Source organism: Macaca fascicularis, chromosome 1 (genome assembly GCF_037993035.2).
Source record: "Macaca fascicularis isolate 582-1 chromosome 1, T2T-MFA8v1.1".
Classification (NCBI taxonomy): Eukaryota; Metazoa; Chordata; class Mammalia; order Primates; family Cercopithecidae; genus Macaca; species Macaca fascicularis.
Window position 1 is genome coordinate 195,324,937 of NC_088375.1, and position 6,312 is coordinate 195,331,248.

Consider the following 6,312-nt stretch of genomic DNA (forward strand, 5'->3'; position numbering starts at 1 on the left):
TTCAACACACACTGCTTGTCTCTCTCTCTGTCCAAGAAGAGGTTGTTCAGTGAACGTTTAGCTCATAGTTCTGTCCCCAACACCCAGAACAGAGAGAACCTGGCTCTTAGGAATGCCACATAAGTTTGCTGAGTGAACAAACAAATGATGCCAGAAGGCAAAGCTCTTACATTTCTGCTACATGTAAAATCTTCAGCTTTCAGGAGGCTGAGGCAGGAGAATCGCTTGAACCTGGGAGGCGGGGGCTATGGTGAGCCGAGTTTGCGCCATTGTACTCCAGCCTGGGCAACAAGAGCAAAACTCCATCTCAAAAAAAAAAAAAAAAAAATCCTCAGCTTGAGAGAGCAGCCTCTATATCCATCTCCCCACCTTGAAGTTCTTCCTTCTTCCTCTTCCCAACCCTGAACATATTCTTTCTCTCGACATGTCAATACCATCTCTCAAGTGTAGACCCACCGAGAATAGGTTCAGCCCCAGTGGGGGAGAAAAAAGTCATGTCCCTTCCCACCGCAGCAAGGGCAGATTTGTACTGATGTGCACAAGCCTCCTTTCAGATCACTGGCCTGGTTACTTGTCCAGCCTCTTCCTACCCTACTTTTTGTCCCATGAAGGCCTGTTTAGATTTGGCAGACCTGGCGTCTGGGTTGCTCCTCTGGTGGCTTTGCATATCTTTCCCCTCTAAGACTAATTAAGTGATAACCTTGTGTTTAGATGCAAGGAATCTAAATGGTTTTGATTTCCCAGAAACTTGGGAGCTGTCCTTGACTCCTCACTCTCTTACCTCCTACATCCAATTAATCAGAAATCATACTGTCTAAATATGTCCCTAATTGACACACTTCCTACCACCTTAGCAGCCATCACCTCATAGGTCTTCTTGTACCTATCCTGTAATCCTTTTCCATTTGCAGTCAGACAGGTTTTTTTTGTTTTGTTTTGTTTTGTTTTGTTTTTTGTGAGACAGAGTCTCACTTTATTGCCAGGCTGGAGTGCAGTGGTACGGTGTCGGCTCACTGCAACTTCCTCCTCATGGGTTCAAGTGATTCTCCTGCCTCAGCCTCCTGAGTAGCTGGGACTACAGGCACATGCTACCATGCCCAGCTATTTTGTATTTTTAGTACAGATGGGGTTTCACCATGTTGGCCAACAGGGTCTCAATCTCTGCCTCGGCTTCCCAAAGTGCTAGGATTACAGGTATGAGCCACCATGCCCAGCCTAGGTTTTTAAAAAATGTAACTTGAGGGGGCCAGGTGTGGTGGCTCACGCCTATAATCCCAACACTTTGGGAGGCCATGGAGGGGAGGATCGATTGAGCCCAGGAGTTCGAGACCAGATCGACCACATCTCTACCAAAAATAAATTAGCAGGGTGTGGTGGTGTGTACCTGTGGTCTCAGCTACTCAGGAGGCTGAGGCAGGAGGATCGCTTCAGCCCGGGAGGTCGAGGTTGCAGTGAGCCATGATTGTGTCACTGTACTCCAGCCTGGGCAACAGAGAGAGACCCTGTCTGAAAAAGAAAAAAGTAATTTGGGCCGGGCACAGTGGCTCACGCTTGTAATCCCAGGACTTTGGGAGGCTGAGGCGGGTGGATCACGAGGTCAGGAGATGGAGACCATCCTGGCTAACACAGTGAAACCCCGTCTTTACTAAAAACTACAGAAAATTAGCCAGGCATTGTGGTGGGCACCTGTAGTCCCAGCTACTCAGGAGGCTGAGACAGGAGAATGGCCAGAACCTGGGAGGTGGAGCTTGCAGTGAGCCGAGATGGCCCCACTGCACTCCAGCCTGGGTGACAGAGTGAGACTCCGTCTCAAAACAAAACAAAACAAAACAAACAAACAAACAAACAAAAAGAAAGAAAGAAAGTAATTTGAGTTAAGGCACTTTGCTCTTAAAATCCTGCAGCTTGGCAGGGCATGATGGCTCACGCCTGTAATTCCAGCACTTTGGGAGGCCGAGGCTGGTGGATCATGAGGTCAGGAGATTGAGACCATCTTGGCTAACATGATGAAACCCCGTTTCTACTAAAAATACAAAAAATTAGCCGGGCTTGGTGGTGGGCGCCTGTAGTCCCAGCTACTCAGGAGTCTGAGGCAGGAGAATGGCATGAACCAGGGAGGCGGAGCTTGCAGTGAGCCGAGATCGCGCCACTGCACTCCAGCCTGGGAGACAGAGCGAGACTCCGTCTCAAAAAAAAAAAAAAAAAAAAAAAAAAATCCTGCAGGTTTACCCTTTGATCTGAGGATAAAGTCCTAAGTGTTTTAAGGCCATCTCTTTCATTTCCCACAACTCCACAGTTTGTCTCCCTCAGGGCTTTTTTTTTTTTTTTTTTGAAACAGAGTCTCTCTGTCGCCCAGGCTAGAGTGCAGTGGCACAACCTTGGCTCACTGCAACCTCTGCCTCCCGGATTCACACGATTCTCCTGCCTCAGCCTCCCAAGTAGCTGGGATTATAGGCACCTGCCACCACACCTGGCTAATTTTGTATTTTTAGTAGAGATGGGGTTTTACCATGTTGGTCAGGCTGGTCTCAAACGCCTGACCTCAGGTGATCTGCCTGCCTTGGCCTCCCAAAGTGCTGGGATTACAATTACAGGTGCGAGCCACCATGCCCAGCACTTAGGGTCTTTAAAGATGCTGTTCTCCCTGCCTTCATTTAAGGACTCCCCCTCCTTTCTTTTTCTTTTACTTTTTTTTTTTCTTTTTTGAGATGGAGTTTCACTTTTGTTGCCCAGGCTGGAGTGCAATGGCGCGATCTTGGCTCACTGCAACGGACCTCCCGGGTTCAAGTGATCCTCCAGCCTCAGCCTCTGGAGTAGCTGGGATTACAGGCATGCGCCACCACACCTGGCTAATTTTGGTTTTTTAGTAGAGATGGGGTTTCTCCATGTCAGTGAATCTGGTGTCGAACTCCCGACCTTAGGTGATCTGCCTGCCTCAGCCTCCCAAAGTGCTGGGATTACAGGCATGAACCACCGCGCCTGGCCTCCCCCTCCTTTCTTAGTACAAATATAGCTTGATAGTAATAGCTATTAACATTCATCCAAGGCTGGGCAAATGGTGGCTCATGCCTGTAATCCCAATACTTTGGGAGGCTGAGGAGGCAGATTGCCTGAGCTCAGGAGTTCACAACCAGCCTGGGCAACACGGTGAAAACCCGTCTCTACTAAAATACAAAAAATTAGCCCAGTGTGGTGGTGTGTGCCTGTAGTCCCAGCTACTAGGGAGGCTGAGGCAGGAGAATCACTTGAACCTGGGAGGTGGAGGTTGCCGTGAGCCGAGATTGCGCCACTGCATTCCAGCCTGGGTGACAGAGCGAGACTCCATCTCAAAAAAAAAAAAAACAAAAAAAACCTAAACAATTTCTGTGTATTTATATGTATTAGTTTATTCTCACAATAACCCTTTTAAGTGTTAATAAGGTTTATTAGTATAGTTCAGATGAGAAATTTGAGGGTCAGAGATGTGAACTAGCTTGCCCAAGGTAATATAGGTAATAAACTCCCCTGCTAGACAGTAAGCTTCATGAGGTCAGAGCTTGTGTGGGTTTTGGTCATCTGTGTCTAGTATTCATTTGTTTATTTAACAAATATCTAGGCCAGGTGCAGTGGCTTATGCCTGTAACCCCAACACTTTAAGAGGCCAAAGTGGATCACTTGAGGTCAGGAGTTTGAGGTTGCAGTGAGCTATGATCATGCCACTGCACTCTAGCCTGGGCAACACAGTGAGACTTTGTTGCTTGAAAAGAAATACACACAGGGGGGTGCGTGGCTCATGCCTGTAATCCCAGCACTTGAGGAGGCCGAGAGGAGTACATTACCTGACCAGCCTGGGCAACATACTGAAATCCCGTCTCTACTAAAAATACAAAAAGTAGCCGGGCGTGGTGGTGGGCACCTGTAATTCCAGCTACTTGGGAGGCTGAGGCAGGAGAATCACTTGAATCTGGGAAGTGGAGGTTGCAGTGGGCCAAGATCATGTCACTGCATTCCAGCCTGGGTGACAGAGCAAGTCTCTGTCTCAAAAAAAAAAAAAAAAAAAAAAAAAGGTCAGGCGTGGTGGCTCACCCCTGTAATCCCAGCATTTTGGGAGGCTGAAGTGGGCGGATCACGAGGTAAAGAGATCGAGACCATCCTGGCCAACATGGTGAAAACCTGTCTCTACTAAAAATACAAAAATTAGCCAGGCTGGTGGCGTGCACCTCTAGTCCTAGCTACTTGGGAGGCTGAGGCAGGAGAATTGCTTGAATCCGGTAGATAGAGGTTGCAGTGAGCCGAGATCGTACCACTGCACTCCAGCCTGCCAATAGAGCGAGACTCCATTAAAAAAAAAAAAAAAATAGCCAGGTGTGCGCATGCCTGTAATCCCGGCTACTTGGGAGGCTTAGGCATGAGAATTGCTTGAACCCGGGAGGCAGAGATTGCAGTGAGCTGAGATTGTGCCACTGCACTCCAGCCTAGGTGAGAGAGGAAGATTTCATCCCCAAAAAACAAGAAAATACACATACACACAAATATATATTGAATATTTGTTTATTTATTTATTTAATTTTTAGCAACAGAGTTTCACTCTGTTGCTCAGGCTGAAGTGCAGCGATATGATCATAGCTCACTACAGCCTTGAACTCCTGGCCTCAAGTGATCCTCCTGCCTCAGACTCCCAAGTTGCTGAGACCACAAACATGTGTCCCCACACCCAGCTAATTAAAAGAAAAGTTTTTTGTAGAGATGGGGTCTCACTCTGTTGCCCAGGCTGGTTTCAAACGTCTGGGCTCAAGCAATCCTCCTGCCTCAGCCTCCCAAAACACTGGGATTATAGGCATGAGCCACTGGGCCTGGCCAGTTACTGAACATTTAGTACCTGCTATGTTAAGCACTGTTCTAGATTCCTGTTCTTGTGAAGGTTATATACCAGTGTGGAAAAGATAGATACTAAACAGGTAAACAGATATAGGAACAACATAATTTTGGGTAGGAATAACAGGCTTGAAGACAAGAAGACAAGTTGGTGTGATAGTGATTAACAATGTTGACGGCTACTTGAGACCACAGGGGGTCTAGGAAGACTTTCCTGAGGAGGGAATCTATAGAAGGAGCACTCCCATAAATGTTCCTTTTTGTTTTGAGACGGAGTCTTGCTGTGTCGCCTAGGCTGGAATGCAGTGGTATGATCTCAGCTCACTGCAACTGCTGCCTCCTGTGTTCCAGCGATTCTCCTGCCTCAGCCTTCCAAGTAGCTGGGACTACAGGCGCATGCCACCATGCCCGGCTGATTTTGTATTTTTAATAGAGATGGGGTTTCACCATGTTGGCCAGGCTGGTCTCGAACTCCTGACCTCAGGTGATCCTCCCACCGCAGCCTCCCAAAGTGCTGGAATAACAGGCGTGAGCCACCGTGCCAGCCAATGTTTCTTGATTTAATATACTTAGTAGAATATAAACTCCATGAGAGAGGGAGTGACTTCTGGTCCACCATGGTATCTCCAGCCCCTGTATTGACATTGACATACAGTAGACTCAGATTAACCATTTATTTGAATGAATTAATATATAAATACACATATTTCTTCAGTCATTTACTTAAATTAGTGCTTTTGAAGGGGGATGTCTGTTTGCCTTTTGGCAATTTCTGTTTTTGGTTGTCACAGTGATGGCAAAGTTGGTTCCTGGCACTTATGGAAGAAGGGATGCTATATATCTTGCAATGTGTGTGGACAGTCCCATATAACATAGTCCCATAAAGTGATATGACCTTTTTTTTTTTTTTTTTTTTTTTGAGGCGGAGTTTCACTCTTGTTGCCCAGGCTGGAGTGCAATGGCATTATCTCAGTTCACCGCAACCTCTGCCTCCACGGTTCAAGCGATTCTCCTGCCTCAGCCTCCTGAGCAGCTAGGATTACAGGGGTTTCTTCATGTTGGTCAGGCTAGTCTCGAACTCCCGACCTCAGGTGATCCACCTGCCTCGGCCTCCCAAAGTGCTAGGATTACAGGCTTGAGCCTGGCAAGTGATATGACTTTCAAATGACCTGCCAGACCCTGATGCAGATGAAAAGTCTTTTTATAATTATCCAAGCGTATAAGAAACTTTAAACATAGGAGTAGAAAGTATTTCTGGGCCCTTAAATACAAACTAAATGTCCGGGAATGCCACCAGCATGTCAATAGAAGGGATGCTTGTGTTTGGTTTCATTGAAGCTTTACCAAAATGTGCTCATCTTTTCAGAAAATCCCATCACCCATGGATACTGCTTGCATTTCCAGCTCTTGACGATTCTACCTCTAGGCCAACAGTATTCTGAAAACTTCACAAACATT